General features: G+C 44.5%; 1 protein-coding gene and 1 long non-coding RNA gene across 2 annotated transcripts in view; one reads left to right on the top strand and one right to left on the bottom strand.

Annotated features, from left to right (window-relative positions):
* SAXO1 (stabilizer of axonemal microtubules 1) overlaps positions 1 to 21,061 on the bottom strand; it is a 38,354-nt gene that overhangs the window by 16,212 nt on the left and 1,081 nt on the right. The gene's annotated exons all lie outside the window — the stretch shown is intronic.
* Positions 12,744 to 16,412, top strand: LOC309522116. The gene is made up of 2 exons (XR_014214856.1): positions 12,744 to 13,053; positions 16,185 to 16,412. It is a non-coding gene; the product is annotated as an uncharacterized lncRNA (long non-coding RNA).

Below are 21,061 nucleotides of genomic sequence, written 5' to 3'. Positions count from 1 at the left end.
AATGTTCTGTGATTGGATATCATGTATCGAATCAGAACACAGGGGTTCAGAATCCTTAGTCCAGACTCAAGCTCAGGCAAACACAGACCACAGAGTACATAACCCAAACATTAGGTTAAATTGCTTCCAAAAACATGTATATTGGGCAAAAGTACATACAAACTTTTTTAGAAGAAATGCATGCTAAAATGGTGACAAGTCTTTGAGGTTTTTCAAGAATGCAAACTGATGAGGGAATGTGGTGAACTGAAGTTATGATGGGAGAAACAAGAAACTCAAAGAAACCCAAACAGAGAATTTGATTCATCCATACTTCTGGGTTTATCTTGATTCACAAAAATCACCCTCAGAGTCTAATAATAATAATAATAATAATAATAATAATAATAATAATAATAATTTATACCCCGGCCATCTGGCTGGGCTTCCCCAGCCACTCTGGGCGGCTTCCAAAAAAATATTAAAATACTGTAATACATCAAATATTAAAAGCTTCCCTAAACAGGGCTGCCTTCAGATGCCTTCTAAAAGTCTGGTAGTTGTTGTTCTCTTTGATATCTGGTGGGAGTGTGTTCCACAGGGCGGGCGCCACTACCGAGAAGGCCCTCTGCCTGGTTCCCTGTAACTTCGCTTCTCACAATGAGGGACCTACCAGAAGGCCCTCGGTGCTGGACCTCAGTATCCGGGTAGAACGATGGGGGTGGAGATGCTCCTTCAGATATACTGGACCGAGGCCGTTTAGGGCTTTAAAGGTCAGCACCAACACTTTGAATTGTGCTCAGAAACATACTGGGAGCCAGTGTAGGTCTTTCAAGACCAGTGTTATATGGTCTTGGCGGCCGCTCCCAGTGACCAGTCTAGCTGCCACGTTCTGGATTAGTTGTAGTTTCCGGGTCACCTTCAAAGGTAGCCCCACGTAGAGTGCATTGCAGTAGTCCAAGCGGGAGATAACCAGAGCATGCACCACTCTGGCCACCTATGTCCTGATTGTTAGAAATTCCAAATTCTGGATTCAGAATCTTCAGTTCCAAACTTATCAGTTAAGGGAGTGGAGAGTGGAAAATAGTGGTTGGGATCTATTTTCAACACCTGGAAGTGAAATTTAGAACCAATGCATATGATCAAATGGACCTCTACCTCTTAGCTATGGCCCCATTGAAGTCACAATGGCTGGGCCAGCAGAAATAGTGGCAACCTCATTGTACAGAGCTGGAGTAAAACATACAAAGTTATTACCGCTATTAAATCAGCCCTAAATCAGACCATCGCAGAGACCCTCTATTGTAATTTAATGTTAGAAAATACACTCTGTTTACGGCAGCAGGTCTTTAGTACCAACTGCCCACAGAACTGGCATCTAGTTGATCAGAAAGCCACACATTTTTGTACTTGTGACTTGCATTGTCGAAGCAGCCTAATGCATGACATCATCTGCACACAAGTGCGTTCCAAGTTCATGTAGATCATTAAAAGGTCGTTAAATAGCGGTGCAAATCATAAAGCACTAGCCGTGAATCCCCAGGGCAAGCTCTGAAGCAGCTCAAACATTCTTCTCGCTGACCTAAACAAACTTCCTTTCCCGAGTCAGGCAAAGAGAAATATTCAAGCCAAATGCATTTTTCTTTTAAGTACAGCAAATTTCTGGCATTGTTCTATATCTCAGCGACTTTGTTCAAGTTGGCCTGATCCTTTTTGGCATCTGAAGAGAAATTAACCACTTAAAAATAATTGAAGTTATCTTATCCCCCTTTTTCTCTTTGCAGCTGTTACAAGAACAACCTGAATTTACTGAGGAGAAAATAAGAGTTGAGTCCAGTGAGCTACTCATGCCTTTAGGGGGGAGACAAGGAATATCCCAGCTCTTTTTCTGTGTGGAGGGGCTTGTTTGGTAAAAGGAGGGGGGTGCTGCAATGTGCTCAGCACACTGCCAGCAAATGACTGGGCGTTGTGGAAAAAGTTGGCAAGAGTTGGATTCTACCTAGCTATCTCTTATGCTTCCCCCAAGTTCAGTTTCATGTTGCCCCTTCTCTTTTGATCGCATTGTCATGACCTTTGTTGTTGGGTGGGATATGAAGAAAATATTTATTTGCAGAGATGTATTATAGTAAGGTAAAGGGACCCCTGACCATTAGGTCCAGTCACAGACGACTCAGGGGTTGCAGCACTCATCTCGCTTTACTGGCCGAGGGAGCCGGCGTACAGCTTCCGGGTCAGGTGGCCAGCTTGACTCCTGAGAGCTTCCTGACTTGGCAAGATTTGAACCCAACCCTCTCCAGTCCAACCAAGCACTTTAGCCACTGCACTTCTCTGGCTCTCATGATGAAGGTCATCATGAGGTAGGATGAATACCCCCAGCCCCAATTGCCAAGTCAGTTATACCAATCTTATTTATCCACACTATTTGTGTTTCCCATATGTATATCCAATGAGGAACCTCAGGCCTCTTTTCTGCCATCAAGACTCCCCCAAGCCACACCCTTTACGGGTCCTGCTCCACAGCCTCCTGGATTGCTTTGGCCTGGCTAGAATGTCCCATGATGTGAGATAACGCTTTTTGCTAGACCAGATAGAGGTTAGCATGGTTGGAAGGGAGTTGAGTGAGCAAAGTTTAGCATCATAGCCTTTGCCCCATCCATCCCCTTCTGGTCCCACTCACCACTGGAATGCAGGCCTTGAAGAACAACAAAATTTGTTCCCCATCCCCAATACAAATGATCCTCATGCCAGGGAAATCATTTCCACATGGAGACCCTCATCTAGGCCACTTTGAAAATATGCCACTGTGACGCGGCAGCTAAAAAAGCCAATGCAATTCTGGGCTGCATCAATAGGAGTATAGCATCTAGATCAAGAGAAGTAATAGTGCCACTGTATTCTGCTCTGGTCAGACCTTACCTGGAGTACTGTGTCCAGTTCTGGGCACCACAGTTCAAGAAGGACACTGACAAACTGGAACGTGTCCAGAGGAGGACAACCAAAATGGTCAAAGGCCTGGAAACGATGCCTTATGAGGAACGGCTAAGGGAGCTGGGCATGTTTAGCCTGGAGAAGAGGAGGTAGGGGTGATATGATAGCCATGTTCAAATATATAAAAGGATGTCATATAGAGGAGGGAGAAAGGTTGTTTCTGCTGCTCCAGAGAAGCGGACACGGAGCAATGGATCCAAACTACAAGAAAGAAGATTCCACCTAAACATTAGGAAGAACTTCCTGACAGTAAGAGCTGTTTGACAGTGGAATTTGCTGCCAAGGAGTGTGGTGGAGTCTCCTACTTTGGAGGTCTTTAAGCAGAGGCTTGACAACCATATGTCAGGAGTGCTCTGATGGTGTTTCCTGCTTGGCAGGGGGTTGGACTCGATGGCCCTTGTGGTCTATTCCAACTCCATGATTCTATGGGCAAAGTAGCCATGCACTCAGGGTTGGCAAAAGCACATCTCTCCAGGTTTCTAGATTGCTTCTGACTAGAGCTAGGTAAGATATCAAAATAGCATCCAAAATCAGTTTGAAGTCCATATTGTGATATCAGCTTCATAATTTTTGACCCGGCAATATATCACGAATCATGGTGTGTGTGTTATGCAAAAATTGCAATGTAGGAAAAACCATGAAGCCAGCCATTGCCTCTACAGAGTTCCATCCTTATTTCAGACATTGTGATATATCACACAGCTTCCCAAACGTCGTGACACGTTAAATGTGTCAACTGCAGTGTGTAGGTGTGTCACACGAACACTCCCCATGCTCCTCTCACGTCGGAAAGGGGTTAGTTTAACCTTTGTTTGCTAGTAAAACTAAATTACCGTGTTGTGAAATGATGCATATCTAAAAAGTGTGTCACCAACATGAAAAGCTTGGAAAGCTCTGATATATCAGTGTATCGCGGTGCTTAGCTGGTGATATATCACAACGCTGGAAACCAGGTATCGCTCAGCCGTACTTCTGGCCTGGCCATTTCAATAGAATTATCTTACAGCCTCCTGCCCCACCTGTCTTGACATGGCAGAGGATTTTGGGAGATGCTCTGTGTTTATACAGGAAACTCTTTGCACTGCATGGTAGAATATATATGTCAACAAACACTCATGGGCTATGGAGGAGAATATTATTGATATCAACCTACACCATGGAAAATCTTCAATCCATATCTTTGCTAAAGTATTATAAAGCACCTTCTGCAGTTAAAGGTGTTGCTGTGTTGCATTGTCTGCCTTGAAGCAATATTGCTAGCTCATCTTCGGAGCCTACGGTGATTTGGCTGGCTGAAAACACATGGCCCGCCAAGCTGAAATAGGCTTTTCTGTAACACCTAGAGCTGCAGAGGTTCTTTATGACCCATGCGCGGGCGGTGCGGAAGAAAGATCTTTCATTTCACGAACTGATAGTGACGAGTGCTATCCTGCTTACTTTATGACCTCGACTTTGCATTGTTAAAATCACCCCTAGTAATTAGAAGTGAATTGGGTGGATTTCTATGCGCTTGGCCAAAGTCCGGGCCCCCAAGTTGTCAGCTGGTGTGACTAGATGGAGTGCTGTTAGAAAGGGATCTGACAGCATCTCGAAGGTTCACCTTCCTCGTGAAACAAGGGCCTTTGTGACATGAAATTGGGGGATGAGCCTCAAGGGCACACATGAACCAAGCACCATGGAAGTGTTGTCTTGCTCTCCTGAGGCCGCAGCCAGGAAAGGATGTTACCAGAGACCCAAATTCCTGAATGGGGCACTAATACAGCAAAAAAAATGAGGGCCACTGAATATTCATAGAATCGTAGTGTTGGAAGGGATCCCAACCCCATGGATGCAGGAATATGCAGCTGACCCATACAGGGATCGAACCTGCAACCTTGAAATTATTAGCGCCATGCTCTAACCAACTGAGCTATCCAGGCCCGGTAATTCAGATTTTCAAGACACAGGGATCATGTCCTTGTAGGAAAGTGCTCAAAAGTCTCATATAAATTGCATGACGTCACACAATTACCAGATTATGATTTGTGTATGGGAATGGGTGAATCTGTCAATTTTGATTTCTTTCAGTTTCTCATTCCCCCACCACCACCTTAAATACAGTTCTCCACATTTCTACATCAGTTTGCATTTTTTTTAAAAAAAAAATCCTCGTGAATATTCACTGGCATCTTAGTGTGACTGTCTCCTCATATAAACATATGTGCATTTTTGTAACTATCATTTGGAGAATTGCACTGCAAAATATGGAGAAGTGTGGGCTTTGCAGAATGGCTGGGTTTTTGTTTTGGGAAGCACAGATAGGGGAATGCCTTTAATTGTGAATGGAGCTGAATTTCCCCCCACCCTTATTCACGTAGAGACACTTAGGAAACTGTAACATGCTCACAGTTACCCATGTTATGTACACAGATATGCACACAGCTTTCAGACAATTCCCTACCAAAATTTTCCTGCTAGGAGTGGAGTTTGCATGTGTGTAACTGTGGCCAACAATAGCTCCGCCATCAAGTTTTTGAGAAAACTCTGCTGTAGCCCTGAAAAGACTCTTCGGAGAAAACTCAGCAAGCCCCGTGCGTAAGTTGCATGCGCTTCTGCAAATGCCATAAGAATATGGCTAATCTGCTGCATTTGCTGCAGCTCCTTGAACGATGTCAAATATCGTACTTTTCCGTGTATAAGACTATGTTTTTTCCTTTTAAAATCATGCTAAAAAGTGGGGGTCGTCTTATACATGGGTAGTGCCTAGGGTGAACGTTTGATTGGTTGCTCCCGAGGCTGTCAGTGGCTATTGTGTGTGTTACTGGCTGCTGCGTCAATGGGTGGGTGTTGATTGGCTGACACTCCAGCAGTTGGCCAGCGATGGGACAGATGGGAGCCAGATTTAGCTGCACAACCCTGGGTAACCCCCCCCAAAAAAAGCTCAACAACTCTATGTCATCCCCCTACGCCCTAGTAAAAATCAACAGGGCTATACGCAATGCGACCCTGCGTCTTGGTGGCCGAATGATAAAACATCCAGAAATTAAATCTGACAAACTGGACCTTTTCAGAACTGACCGAGTGCATCTTACACCTACAGGGAATGAGCATTGGTTGAAAGACGTGAAGCAGAGCCTTGAAGAGTGAATTCAGTCTTGGAGGTGAGACTGCGATTCCGTGGTCTCGGGTGGGGTTTTAGGTCTTGAGTGGAATCCTTTAGTCCAGGGGTAGGCAAACTAAGGCCGATGGGCCACAAGCAGCCCACGGGGGTCGTTTAACTGGCCTACGAGCCACTCCTGCTGTGCTAAACTGGCGCAGCACGGGGCAGGGACTCACTTCCGCGGCACCAGAAATCGCGTTTGCGCAGACGCCGGAAATCACATCTGCACAGATGCAGACACCAGAAATTGCGGGATCTCAGCTGGAGTGAACTGGCCCAGGCAAGGTAAATCTTGCCAACCCCTGCTTTAGTCTAACAACTGCAGAAGGGGTGAAGGCGTGGCTCATCCATTCCGTGCCGGCGGCGATAGCAGGATTCCTTATTAGAGGGGTCTTGAGGGGAGTCTCTGTCCAGAAGCGCAAAGCAAATGGGCCATAGAGCTCCCCCCAGCATCACAGGAGGGGACCGGCTGTGTAAACGCATTTTGCAGTGGTCCCATATTCTTATTTGACCCGGCCATGCCTCAGACCCCCAACTGGGGGCTGAGAGGGATACATGCCCAATGCCTATGCCAAGGTTTCCTACATCTGAAATTTAATAAAGTTGGGGCCATTTTCATCCCAAAATATGTTGTTGGGTCTACTCCTTTGCCCTTGAGGTCTGGCTCCCGGGGTAAGGGGGGGGGACTGCGCCTGGGCATGCAAACAGCGGTCTACATTCTTCTTCTTATTTTTAAAATATCCTTGCATATAAATTTCAAGGCAGCTTACAACCGTACAATAAAACAACTAGAAGCAAGAAAGGGAAACACCCTAGGCAGAGAGACCTAACAATTCTTCATCCAGCTGGAAAAGCTTGTCGAAACAAGAACATCTTCAATTGTTTCCGGACACTACAAATACTGAGTGCCTGCAATATCTCAACATTATAGGATTATTTTTATAAGATATATATACATGGATATGCAGGATAGCTTACAGAGATAATGTAAGGAAGCAAAAGCATACATGTGCAACACATCACAATGTATCACACAGGAATATTAGATGTGGTAATAGTTTTAAGAAAATGAAAACACATTGCAGATAAAGGCATAAGGAAATGTCAGCCTGTTGCTTTTAGACAGTGAGTGGTTTTGAAATAAAACTTGAAGGTGCAGTAAAAAGCAATTCCTCCTTTGGGGAAAGCAAAAGTTTGAAGTCTCTACGCTTATGACTTTAATCCAAAACCTCTACAGGGTTAGCAGGAACTCCTGCAGAGCTCAGAAGCATTTTCCGAATGCCATGGTTGTAACATAGTGCTCTGGATGATAAACCTGATTCCACGAACGCTTCCCAAATGCTAAAACATAGACCAGCAGTTGCATGCACCAATAAACCCAAGTTGGCCATGAAAGCTGGCACCTTGCACATGCAACCAGTACAACACACACACAGACGCCATTCATTGGTGAAAAGAAAAGCCACTCTTAAGGACGTGCCAAATATCTCTTTTTACACCAAGGATCATTACCTGTGACATACTGGACAAACCTGCATATGTACCACACACTTAAAGCACATTTTAACCCAGGGGTCAGCAAACGTTTTCAGCAGGGGGCTGGTCCACTGTCCCTCAAACCTTGTAGGGGGCTGGACTATATGGGGGGGATGAACGAATTCCTATGCCCCACAAATAACTCAGAGATGCATTTTAAATAAAAGGACACATTCTACTCATGTAAAAACACACTGACCATCCGCGGGCCGGATTTAGAAGGCAATTGGGCCAGATCCGGCCCCCAGGCCTTAGTTTGCCTACCCATGTTTTAACCCAAAGAATCCTGGGGACTGTAACTTATTAAGGCTGGTGGCAATTGTAGTGCTGTAAGGGGTAAACTGCAGTCCCCAAGATGATTTGAGGAGAGTCATGTTCTTTAAAGGCAGGGTCTGTACACAACCAAAGGCTCTGGAGCCATTGCTGTATGCTATGTGCATTAGCTCTGTACATAGCTGTCAACTTTCAGATTTGAAAATAAGGGATCAGCAGCCTCGAAAATAAGGGATCAGCAGCCAAAATAAGGGATCAGCAGCCTCACCTGTCCCAGGCACTCCCGTCTTCCATTGCCTCCCACAGTTTGGTCAAACTCATGCTGGTAGCTTCGAGAACACTATCCAACCATCTTGTCCTCGTGGTTCAATGTTACTAGTGAGTAAAGTTGCCCAGTCAGGATTTGAATCTTGGTCCTATCTTTTGGGGTTAAGTTTCTATTTAGCTGTCCATTAATATGGACAAACCGTATCTCCCATTCATCTCTCAGATCCCCTTGTAAATCTAAAGTACTGACCTCACCACATCCTCCGGTAAAAAAAAGCCCCAAGTTAATTACACATTGTGTGAAGGTAAGTGTGTAAAGCTACAGCATTCCTACTATCAGCTTAAGTGACACCTTCACTCTCTCTCTCTCTCTCTCTCTCTCTCTCTCTCTCACACACACACACACACACACACACACACACACAGTAGAGCCCCTCCGAGCGAAAAGGCCCAAAGGCAGAAAGCCCAGCCAGCAGCCAAACGAAGCCTCAAGCAGTGGTTCCCACAGCGCAGCAACCCAGCAAAGGGATACAGCAGCAAGGAAAACCACGCTGTCACCTCTCCGCTGGGAAGCGCTGAAGCAAAGGCGAGTCCCCAGGCAACGCGGCCAATCTGATCGGCACAAGGCATGCAAGCTCCATCCCCCCAGTCATTCTCAGACTCCTTATTGGTGAGCAACACAGCCGAGCAACGCAGTTGAGGAGCCTCCCTGGCCGGCAGGAAGGGAGAGGAGCTGCTTCCTTTGAAATCCGAGAAACTTACGGGATATCAACAATCCGGGATAGCAGTGGGAAACGGTGCTGGAATAAGGGAGTTTCCCGCTAAATAAGGGAAGGTTGACAGCTATGGCTCTGTAACGGCCTGTCCCACGCTGACGTGTAAAACAGGGTATGTGATTAGGCTGACTGACAATAACAGATTCACATATTTATTTATTTTTAAAAGACTTTTAATATGCTTTTTATCACATGATCAGACCTTGTGTACTTCAGTAGAAAAGCAGCAGCTCAAACATATATTATATTATTATTATTATTATTATTATTATTATTATTATTATTATTATTATTATTATTACTATTACTATCATTTCATCCATCAGAATAACCACTTAACATTACAATTCGGACACGCAGCTTTATAAGGGGCTGGGGGTGGACAAAAAGCGAAATCCAGATCTTTATTGCTTAGCCAAAGGCCATCATCTGTCCATACAACAGTATAAGAAAACGTGAGACACCACTCAAAATCATTTTAAAACCAAGAGCATTGTTCATTGCAATAGCCTATATAAATTGAATAACTTTTACAATACGATTATTATTTTTAAGTTTACTCTTATTATTAGTAACAGCAAATAATATCACAGAAAAGATAGGCTCCTGCCTGTTCATAATCTAACTCAACACTTTAACAACAGAGTTGACGGTCCCCTGCTATCTGACAATTCTCCATTGACTTTCGTTATACTAAGCCACGCTGTCACTCAAGTCATGTGGGATCCAGCTCATTCCACAAAAACCACAATTAGATAACCAGCTAGATAAAACATGATCTTATGGGTCTGGTTTGTCCGCAAAAAGAGCAGTACATTCTGTCCTCCCCAATTCCTTTTGTTCCCCCAACTACTTTGCTACTAATTTATAGCTATGGCGACTCTATAGACTGCGCTGAAATACTTTATACGCCAGAGTTTCTGCCCCAGAGACCTTGGGGCTCCTCCAGAGAAATTCCTCTGAACCATCCCTCTGAATGTTCAGAGAAGCTATTCAGCCCTTCCAAGGTGAATCGTCGTATTTTCAGGGGTTCAAGGGGCCAAGGAGGGAACCGCTGAACATCTTCCCCCTTTCTCTTATGGTAGCAGCTGCATCTGTTGCATCAAAAGCTCTTGAGCAAGGCAAAACCGGGTGCAACCCTGGAGCTACACTGTTTTCCAAAATAAAACTTTGGTGTTCTCTAGTGCGGGTATATATGCGTACAGTTTATTTTTGAGGAAAGCAAAACCAAAGTTTTAAAAATGCACAAATCTGTGCTCTGAACTGGCTGCTGCGATAAGAGTCAGCTGTGATTTATCAGCCACTGGGAGCATTTTATTAATTCCGAATGAGGTCAATAGTCTGAGAAGAGGACAGACATTGGAGCATGTTGTTAAAGACTCTCGTGAATGTCTCCTCTTTATAAGCTGCTGCGAGGCAGAGTCATTACAAGGTCAGCTTCTTTACTGTCAGCTCACAGGGTCAGCAAAGGGTCCGCCATGAGATCATTACATTTCTCAAGGCAGACGGCCTGTCATGACATTCGCTTAAAAACTTCCCTTTGTCTTTTGAAGGCTGTAATCCTAAACACGCTCAGGGCAGCCCTGCAAAGCAGAATTAACTGCTTTTTCAAGTCAATGACTTTGTCCTCCTTCCTGGTTTTCTGGTTTAGGCAAAATGGTGCATGTGAAAGCCACCGGTTAGGTGCACCAAACGGCTCAACGAGTTGCAACCTTGCTAGTCCACAATTGGACCTGTGGCTCCTTTAAAGGCAGAGGAGAATTATATCCGGGCCTCTGGTGAAGGGATTAAGCCTCCCCAGTTTTCTTTGCGTAAATCTTCCTGAAGCTGCTGTTTGCCCCAAGGTGTTTTTCTTAATTTGCACCAGGAAAATGGCAGAAGGGGCTGGGACCAGGAGTATATATGCTAAATACTTTGAATAATGGCTATATACACAATTAGCAGATAGCAAAATGGAAGCATCCCCCCCCCACTCTCTTGTGAAGATCAAGATATAAGGGCGACCGAGGGCAACATAGATATATTATAATTTTGTGAATTATGAGAATTATATGAGGATTATTAATGGGTTTTATATTCTTTTTCTCTTTAGTTTCCTTTCTGGTTGATATACTGTATTCTATTTTCTTTTTAGTTTAGTTGGAATTTGATGGGTTGAAAACTGTTAATAATAATAATAATAAATAATTGATTTATTTTTTAAAAGGAAAATGACATGGGGGAAGATTAACTCCCCTTTTAGCAACACCAGAATCCATATCCAATTGAACACTGAACTGTAAAACGCAATACAGAATGCAAAATTTTAATCAGCATCCAGCTGTTTGCCAGTATAAAGTCCAAAATTTGGATAGGAGTGTTTGGATTGGAGTGTTTGGAGTGTTTATAAATGTAAAAAAAACCAAAAAACAGCAGCACAGATGTCAACCTGGGACCATAGCAGCACCAGATAAAGAATGGTTTGTTGCCTAGCACATATTGCAGTCCATTAACAGAAAATTAGGATGACAAAGAAGTGATTATAGGAAAAGCTACCCCAGCACATCTTCAGATGAGAAGTAGGAGGGTTTTCCTTCCAAACTGGGTATCGTGCAAGCTTATTGCAAAAGGCAGTTAAATGCAAACAGGTGTGGTAATTAAGATCCTAAATACCAATTAAATGGGTAGAACATAATATTTCCTCCTTTGGTGAAACCCAATCTAAGAAAGAAGCTTCCTGAAGGAAGGATGTCAGAGATCAGAGAGAATTTCTGAGGCCTAAGACAGCTTTCCTAATCCAAAAGTCAGCCGTCGGTTCTCAGCGGGCAGAAGGCAAGACCCCTGCCCACAAAAAGCTGCCATTCACTGAAGCTGATGAAGAAAGAGATATACACCCACAGCGACTTAAGAGGATTAGGGATGGGGCAGATTTTACAATGGGACCTGTTCAAATCATCTGATTGTTTGAGTTCTGGATCAGATTCACAGTTACTTCCTGGCGTTTGCTGCATTAGGAGTTATTTAGTTATTTCTATTTTATTTTTTAAAATATATCTGTGCTCATGTGAATCTCAAATGATATGATGGTGCAAGCAAAACAGAAGAGGAAATTCTCACATGTCGTGTTTCATTCACAAACAACGAAACTTCCAACTCTGCTACGCAATCAAGAGAAAGAAAACAAGGGCTGAGAGACAGGGCACGATAAATAAAAATATATGGACGTGGCTTTTTCACATAGGCAGAACCGATCTCACGTCATTGTGTGCAACACTACTTGCTAGAAGAGAAGGCTAGGTTATACAGACAAAGCTCGGCTCCTGAACGCCTCCGTTACTGTACGTTTCAGCTCCCGAATGCCAAAAACCTGGAAGTGTTCCGGTTTTTGAACATTTTTCGGAAACCGAATGTCCGACGCAGCTTCCGCTTGAGTGCAGGAAGATCCTGCAGCCAATCAGAAGCTGTGCCTCGGTTGTCAAACATTTCGGAAGCTAAATGGGCTTCCAAAAAGGATTAAGTTCTGTTAAGTTGTGGGTGAACATATCAGACAACACAGCAATTCTTCAAACAGCTCTTGTTTATTCACAGGTCAGAACAGAACTGTGCTGAAGGGTTCAGCCAGCCTTATATAGAGCTCCACTAGAACGCAACAGTAACCATTTTCTGTAACTATCCAATCACTGAACGTCACTCTGGATCTGAACTATCTACAATATCCCCCTGCTGGCCCAGGGTGAGAACTTCAGTACATAACAAGTTCAACAATGGAGGTTTGGCTGTATTTTGTTATTTTATGAGAGCCATGCTTTTAGCCTGCCACTGGTGGTATTCCATCAGAATCATTTCCTATCCTAGCCAGCACATTCATGTACATCATAAAATGTGTCCCAGTATGCTGTGGGCCATTGCCTTGGTAATAAGCTATTTTTTTGTGAAGCATGCTGGGAAATTATCCACAAAGCATTCTGAGCCAACAAGCACGATTGATGATGAAAGCAACCTCTTGTTGCACACAAGGAATGCTGGGGTATTAGCACTCTTGCTACTTAAAGGGCAGTACTTCAACCCCAGCAACAGCTGTGCCTCCATAGCTCATCCGGTGGGAAAACAGCACTGGTAAGTGGACTACAGCAATGTCCGTATGAATGCCAACCACTGTGGTTGGCCTTCTAGGTTGGATCCTAGGCTGAGACTGAAATCTCAACACAAAGTACCTGGGAGTAGGTTCTGTGGAATTAAACAGGATTATAGTTTGCGTTTGGGAGGAAAGCAATGACAAACCTAGACAGCATCTTAAAAAGCAGACATCATCCTGCCGACAAAGGTCCGTATAGTTAAAGCTATGGTTTTCCCAGTAGTGATGTATGGAAGTGAGAGCTGGACCATAAAGAAGGCTGATCGTCGAAGAATTGATGCTTTTGAATTATGGTGCTGGAGGAGACTCTTGAGAGTCCCATGGACTGCAAGAAGATCAAACCGATCCATTCTGAAGGAAATCAGCCCTGAGTGCTCACTGGAAGGACAGATCCTGAAGCTGAGGCTCCAATACTTTGGCCACCTCATGAGAAGAGAAGACTCCCTGGAAAAGACCCTGATGTTGGGAAAGACTGAGGGCACAAGGAGAAGGGGACAACAGAGGACGAGATGGTTGGATAGTGTTCTCGAAGCTACCAGCATGAGTCTAACCAAACTGCAGGAGGCAGTGGAAGACAGGAGTGCCTGGCGTGCTCTGGTCCACGGGGTCACAAAGAGTCAGACACAACTAAATGATGAAACAACAACAAAAGTTTGCGTAGACATGGTGAGGTTCATGGTTCATTGCTAATAAGTCCCACTGATTTCAATGGGTCTGCTCTGAATGTGGCTAAGTCTGGATTCAACCCACTGATGAAAAGCTCTGGGGTTTGCTCTACGGAGCTCAGTGCAGCCAAGATGCCCCCCCCCCCATTGTGGTTTGGCCCGGCAATATATGGTGGTTTCCAACATCACAATAGATCACCAGCTAAACATCGCGATATACCGATATATCACAATGTCTGAAATAAGGATGGACCTATGTAAGGGCACTGGCTGGCTTCCACGGTTTTTCGTACATTGTGATTTTTGCATAGCACACACATGATTCACAATATATTGCCAGGTAAAAAAATTATGAAACCAGTATCACAATATGGACTTCAAAGCGGTTTTGGATAATATATCAATATATTGCACAGCCCTATTTGGGGAAGGCAAATGTGAGAGTAATCGCCAGGGAGAGGTTGCTCCTTTCACAACAGAAGTTGCTCAGGAGCAGCAAAGTTTAAGGGGATAAGTGAGTCACAAGTGACTTACAACCAAGTAAAAACTGCAATAATAAAACGGTTTGAACCCATTTAAAACAGGGTAACCAATACAATATCATGGGCGCTATTCCCCAAATGCAGAGGAGACAAAAAACGCCTTTGTCTGGCATCAAACAGATGACCAGGTTGGCTCACCACACAAAAGTGTGTAGAGTCCTGTTGCCACTCTCTGGACCTCCCTTGGAGAAGGCACACAGCGAAGGGTGATGATCTCAGGCTCCAGGCAGGTTCATACAGGGGCAAGATACAGTGGTACCTCAGTTGTCAAACATAATCCATTCCGGAAGACCGTTCGACTTCTGAAACGTTCAACAACTGAGGCGCAAAGGGCGATCAGCAAAGTCAATGGAGAAAAAATGAAAAAACGCAGCGGATGCTGTTCAACTTCTGAGGCACGTTTGAAAACGTAAGCAATTACGTCCGGGTTTTCAGCGTTCGGCTTCCGAGATGCTCGAAAACTGAGGTACCACTGTATTTCAAAACTAGCAGCAGGGAGGGAGAGAGCACATTTGCAGGGACTAGTTATTTGACTGAGTAAAGACCTAATACTTCCCCACCTATTCTCTCCCTAACCTCACATTCCATAGAATCATAGAAGTGTGGTGTATCTGAAGAAGTGTGCATGCACACGGAAGCTCATACCAATAATAAACTCAGTTGGTCTCTAAGGTGCTACTGGATGGAATTTTTTTTATATATAGAATTGTGGTGTTTGCCTAATAATAATAATATTAAATACTAGTTGGGAATGAAGGTGGGCAGTTATCAGCACCTTCAAATGTAAAGTACCTCTCTCTTTCTCTCTCTCTGCTACCTGCTTCCCAAAAGCATGGAGCAGGTTTAAAGAATGCAGAGCAAAGGCAAGTGAATAGAGGCAAAAGCACTCACAGCTAACAGCAGCCTCCACATTCTGGAATTCTAAGGTCTATGTTGCCACCCTGTGGAATTCAGAGGGAAAACGATGCCGAGGAGAACCTCGTTGACAGCGACAGAGAACTTCCGCAGGAACAGGACCACCGATCAGTGGCCCTGACTATGCCCTGCCCTCCTCTCCTCTTAGCAGTGGGGGATAAAGGGCATCCAAGAAGCTTACTAGACTACAATATGGTGGCCTCATCTTGAACCACTCCCAATGCAAACGCCCAGCTCCATCTTGGTGCTACTTGGCTGCTGTTGCTACAACAATAATCTGAGTAAACAGCAAGGTTGAGCCTCAAGAGTGGCCTATTTTGAACCAATCTGTCCAAAATTTGCTACCCATAAATTTTGCCCCAATTCTCTGGCTATAGTGGAACATTAAAGCCCAACTTTGGATTAGCCCAGATTGGGCAAATATTTTTTTTTTCTGATTTCCTAAGCAAAACAAAATTGCAGTTTTTTATCTTTTTTAAAAGGAAAATAGGCAAAAACACCACCGACATGGGTTGCCATAAGTTCGGATATGCCAATTTCTGCTGGGGCACTGATTCTGACAGCAGTATTCTGGGTATGTCCAGGAAATTCCAGATGTATGGCAAGCCTACCCAAGGCTTCGGGGGCACAGTAACCCCATTCAGGACCAGGGAGTCTCCCACACGTGCCTGCCCCATCCCCCCAAAATGGTACTTCTGTCTTGTCAGGATTCAACCTCAATCTGCTAGCTGCCATTATCAGATCCCATAGCCCAGAACCTACCAGCGTTGTTGTTGGATACGATTCAGAAAAAAAAAACAGATGCCAACTGGAGCATCAATGTTGGTTTTAGATGCACAACATTAGGTGCACGACGACAACTACTCATGGGAAGACTCGTATTCAGATCCGAAAGGTCCTCTTCTGTGGATACAGTAAGTCTTCTTGGCAGAAGTTCCTTTGGTCAGCGAAGGGAAACCTTTAGTTCCAGCCTAAATCACTGTAACCTAGGGATGGGGAACCTGTGCTTCTCCCAGATACTGATGATGAGTTGGAGTTCAACAACCTCAGTCAGCCCAGCTTCAGATAGCCAGGGATGATGGGAGCTGGAGTTCCAGCGACATTTGGAGGGCAGCAAGTTCACCGCCTCTGCGGTAACCTGTTGAACAGATGCACGCCTGTTTCGCAAACATACAATGGCTGAAGTGTGCCTTCCATTAAAGTCAATATTCAAAATAATGCACCTAGGTGGCTCTGTTCTTCTGCTGCTGCAGTTATTTGAACGGCTTCCGGAGTTTGTATACTCAGGTGAGGGCAGCAGGTATTGAATGCCCTCTTAAAATGTAAATATTTCACACTAGGTACTTTTATCCATGTCTACATATTTTCACCTCGCCGTGAAGGATGAAGGAACGTTACATGCATTTAAAAACTTTGAGAAACTGCTTCCCATGTGTTCAAATCTCTTGGTCAAAGCACAAAGCAAGCCAGCAAAATACACACAGCTCTATTCTTTGGAGCAAAATAATAGCCACCCTGTTGACACACAGGCAGTTGGATCACTCTCCAGCCTTCCAGAGGGTTCTGATGGATATCCCTAGCATGGCTCCACAGCCCAGACTAAATAGCTTCCTGCTGATAGATACAGCATTCCCCTTATGTTATACCCTGCAGCGGGCAAGGTCACAAATAATGATATGCGCTAGGAAACATCAGCAAGCCATCAGGCATCTGAAAGGACAAACAAGACAGAAGTTCCACATTGTTATGTCAAGGTGGTTGTAAATTCCTCGTCGAAAGAGGCGTTGGATCCAGAGTCTTTAAAGGATGCAATGACTCCACTGTTCCTAAAGTAACATAGTCTGGACCAAGGAGGTGTTAATAACTATATGTCGGATTCAAAAGAAAATCCCTTCCTTGGCAAGGTGTTTGAGTGGGTGGTTGCTCAGCTCATGACTCTCTGCGGACAACACTGATTTACTAGATCCGCTTCAGGTGGGCTTGAGGCCTGGTTGCGGAACAGAAACTGATTTTGTTGCCCTGTGGGATCACCTCTGCTGAGACACAGACGGGTGTGTGTGACACACTGTCAGTTTTCTTCAATCCTTTTGACTCCATCAACCATGGTATCCTGCTGAAGAGGCTGTCTGGGTTGGAGGGAACACACTGCACTGACTTGGGTGCTTCAGTCTTTGCACAAAGTTCTCCTTTGCTGGTTTGGATTGCTAAATTGTTTTAGCAGCTATGGCTTGTGCGTTTTATAGGTGGGTTTGTTTGGAGGGGGCGTTCGCTGGCCTTTTTGCTGTTGTAAGTTTCCTTGGTTTTGGTGTTTCACGAGGAATTCTGTGTGTGTGTGTGTGTGTGTGTGTGCACGCGCGCTTACAGGGGGGTGAGCATTTTGCACAGGGGTTCCATTCCTGGCCCCCATGCACAACAGTAGAGTATGCTTAAGCCGCCCCCTCCTCCGGGTCCAAAAGGACCTGTGCATCGGCTGTCACACGTCAACTGAATGCAGGCAAAATGGTTACCACCTGTACATCATCATAATAATACATGCCAAGTTCACAGAGGTTGTTTCTTAAAAGAGAGACTATAGAAGAATGGATGTAGCTAGATCTTACACAGCTTTGCTAGTTTTCAAATTCTGAGTGGATTTGCACCTTTTGCCCAAGTTATGCATCATCTGAATATTCGTATTTATCAAGGGCAGAAGTACAGATTGCTTTACCTTTCAAGCTGTGTCAGTACTACCAACCACTATCTTAAGAGAATTATTGAGGGCAATAAACTCGTCAGAAGACAAGGTTTTCCAGCACTTCAGATTCCCCAAACAGAAGTGTTTGGCCATCCTCGCACGTCCTTACAACACATATTACAAACAAAATGGCTTTAAACGACGGGCCGGATGTAGACATGGGAAAGCACCAATACTGGTAAAAAGGAGAAACATTCAGTGCAAAGTGCACTTCGTTGGATCTAAGACATTTCAAATTAAGCATGCTCCTGAAGAACATCGTAAAAACAACCAGCCTTAATCTTTAGTCTCCAGCAACTCTGCTGCCAAACAGTCCAAGTTACTTTACAGCAGAATCACCAGAGACCGAATAGCAAGATTGGTTGCTTAAAATGTACCTCTGAACATACTAATTTGAAACATGTAGAAGCCTGCATCTAGCAGCTCCCTTTCCTCTTTTCCTTGCATAGGAAATCTCCATAGATACTCCAAGGACTTCTGAGGGGGCAGAACACCTCTGTACGCTGCAGTCAAAGAGACACACTGCATGATCCCTGTCAGTGAAGGCTAAGTCACTTGGTGTCTGGCTCAGTTCGACTGTAGCTGTGTCCCCCAAATGCTATACTTTGCTTTTTCATTAAGAGAGCGGGTGGTGCCGTGCTCTAAACCACTAAGCCTCTTGGGCTTGTCGATCAGAAGGTCGGTGGTTCAAATCCCCGCAATGGAGTGAGCTCCCATTGCTCTGTCCCAGCTCCTGCCAACCTAGCAGTTCAAAAGCATACCAGTGCAGATAGATAAATAGGCACCACCGTGGCGGGAAGGTAAACGGCATTTCCATACGCTCTGGTTTCCATCATGGTGTCCCGTTGTGCCAGAAGCGGTTTAGTCCTGCTGGCTACATGTCCCAGGAAGCTGTCTGTGGACAAATGGCGGCTCCCTCAGCCTGAAAGCAAGATGAGCACCGCAATCCCATAGTCACCATTGACTGGACTTAACCGTCCATGGGTCCTTTACCTTTTCATTCCTAAGAGGTGGGGAAGTCTGTGGGGTACATCTGTTTACTGACTCATCTAACCCCAGACATTGAGAATCAAGCCTGCTCTGATCTACCCTGGGTTCAGATCCTTGATAACACAAGTGCGGTGGAATATTAAGAATTCAGATAAATCTGCTAGGAATATGAGAGCTCACCACCACACAAATCCATATATATCTACTACAGCACAATATTGTGAGTCTAGATTCTAACATTTAAAGATACTTCTTAAACAAGTTCCCACTTCTGGGTCTTCCAGTGAGTTATTGTCCTCATCTATAGACTCAATCCCTTCATTCTTTTCTTACTATGGGTTGGAGGAGACTGTCAACACTTAATCCTGTTTCAAGCTGGAAAGGATGGACTGTGCTGAATTGTGTCAAGCAAACAGAGTTTCACACCGCAAATACAAATAATTGTGGAATAACATTATTTTGCTGCTGGCTGTGCTGAAAAAACCAGCTTCTCACAGACATCTCTGCATGGCGTCCGTGGTGCTAACCACTGAAATGTAGACACTTTGGAAAGGGACAGCTGAGCAGCCAGTGTACCCATAAATGAGAGATTAAGGCAAACGCGGACCAAATTCAGCACCAGCACGACTCCTTTTGTAAATATATCTGAAACCACTGTCAGTGCCATGGAAAAACAGCAACAGATGTGGAAGGCTAGGAAAAGTGTTAATGTACCCAAAATAAAGGAGACACAGATGTACTAACAGTGGGCGATGTGTGTGTTTCTGCTCTGTGCCAAATCCACCAAACACATCGAGTTCCCCAGCTGTGAGCCCACACACATTGCTCCAGATGTAGATATTGAAGCAACCTCTTGCACAGGCAGGAGCATCCAGGTCACGACCCACAGAGGCTCAAGAAAACTGTCACCCAATGTCAGTATGCTGACTTTATGCAATGTCTGGACTGCATCAGAGGTGCAGAATTAAAAAAGGAGTACTGCAAGGTTGAAACCAATGACTGGACAGCCATGAAAACACATGGGCTTAGAGCCAGTGATATCAGAGAGTTGCCATGGGCACCTCATAGTTAAAAGTTTTCCTTTGCAATCACGAAATCTGAAGTTCCCAGTGATCAAGCTGCACTACTGGTTTATACACATACTGTCCTAATGCATATCCAGAAAACATATAGAGATGGTTACCATTGCAGGAAAGTATAGCTGATGCGGTTCAGAAAAGCCCTACTAGACGACCAACAGCTGTCCTAAGCAAGGCGGTTTATGGATGCAAACACGTTTTTGATGTTCCAAGTCAATTCACATTGGAACAAAATGGGCAAAACCAAGACCTGGTGTGTTTTGCAATGCAAATTCATACCAAGCAGAAGAAACTACCGATTGCAAAGAATGACCACCCAGATCCCTACCAGCAACACTTCCCCCAAAACCTCTAGGTCAGGCCAGCTACTACCAGCCACCCAGTAGGGCTGGGCAATAGCTGGTTTTCAACAATGTAATATATCACCAGCAAAAGATAATGATATACTGATATATCACACTGTCTGAAATAAGGATGGAGCTATGTAAAGGCATTAGCTTTTTTCCAACATTATGATTTTTGCACAACACACACACACACACACACACACACACACACACGATTCACAATATATTGCCAGGTCAAAAATTATGAAACCCATATCACGATATGGGCTTCAGCCCAGTTTTCGATGCTATATCGATATATCATCCAGCCCTGCCACCCAGTGGAGACTCCTTCCATAATGGCACCCTGTCAACAAAGCAAAAATGTAGCTGAGTATCACTTGCATCCCAGCCTCTCTTTCTCCTCTCTTTCTGGATTTATGCCCCCATTCTGCATCTTCCGTTTTGACTTGTGGAGAAGAGAGCATCTCTCAATTGGCATTGGTGCTAAATTGTGATTCTGAGTACTCAAGTTGCGTCAACTGGAACTGTTCAGTTGCTGCAGCAAGAAACTGGACAGAGGGGGCATTACAACAAAGTGGTTTTTCTCCAGGAGCCACAAACTGAACCTCCTTCTCCCAATGAATAATTTGTTTAGATGAGAGAGGGAGATTTTGTTTTACAATAATGTCAGCCTATAACCTTCCAGAATCATAAGTATCAGGAATTCTGAAGGCC

This window comes from Podarcis vaucheri (genome assembly GCF_965113315.1).
Source record: "Podarcis vaucheri genome assembly, chromosome: 17".
Classification (NCBI taxonomy): Eukaryota; Metazoa; Chordata; class Lepidosauria; order Squamata; family Lacertidae; genus Podarcis; species Podarcis vaucheri.
This window is presented reverse-complemented; position numbering and strand designations above follow the sequence as displayed.